This window comes from Gossypium arboreum, chromosome 4, assembly GCF_025698485.1.
Source record: "Gossypium arboreum isolate Shixiya-1 chromosome 4, ASM2569848v2, whole genome shotgun sequence".
NCBI classification, from domain to species: domain Eukaryota; kingdom Viridiplantae; phylum Streptophyta; class Magnoliopsida; order Malvales; family Malvaceae; genus Gossypium; species Gossypium arboreum.
The window spans coordinates 115,030,557-115,031,486 of record NC_069073.1 but is presented as its reverse complement, the minus strand read 5'-3'; positions in this window follow the sequence as shown (position 1 = coordinate 115,031,486).

Sequence of the window (930 nt, the reverse complement as noted above, 5' to 3'; positions counted from 1 at the left end):
TGATCAATTCCATGATGCCAGCAACCCTGCCTTCGTTGCTTCGCACGAATCTCTTGATGCCAACAACCTGCTCAATATTGAGTTCCGTTTCAGCAAGTTCAACGCAGTTGAATTTCTCCATCACTTCCCATTCCTCAGTTTTTCTTTTCTCTGGTAGGAACCATTTTTTCTTCAAGGCTTGAACAAGGTGAGCTCTTCTTATGTGCTTTCCAAACATCTTTTGATCTAGATTGTTGATTGTTAAATGGATGATTGGATGATTGAGATAAGGTGGCAGTGGTTTGAAGGTCAACAATGGTGACACCAAAAATGGTTATGGCGGAGGCATCGACAACAAGATTCTTGGGATGGAGAAGAAGAAGTATAAACATATTGAGTCATTTACGAAAAAAGTAAAAAAATATTGGGCCATTTATTAAAAACGAAAAAAGGGCGAAAAAAATAGTCATTAACTTTGCCTTGTCCAACGTGGCAAGTTAATTGGCTACGTCACCTATCCCATTAGGTTTGTAATGAAAAATGCTAATGAGTGACTGATTTGTCACTTTTTGATAACATTAGTAACTATTTTGTTATTTTTCGAAAGTTGAGTGATTGAATTGAAACCTGAGTGACTGTTTTGTCAGTTACCCCAAAGTTGAGTGACTGTTAGTGTAATTTACCCTAAAAAAATACTATGGGATTTGGTTATTTTGCCTACACGTAATGATGACAAAAGAAAAAGTTAAAAGATAAAAAATTAATTGGTTGAGTCTAGTAAACAAAATTCGATTCGATTCGAAAAAATTAAAAAAAATTCGAACTTCGAATTATTCAAATTGAGTTAATCGAATCAACTCAATTTTTTTTTTGAGATTTTAACTTTTTAGTTTCAAGATTCAAATATGAGAAATAGCATCATAATGACCCCCCAAAAAAGCATCCCTTTTG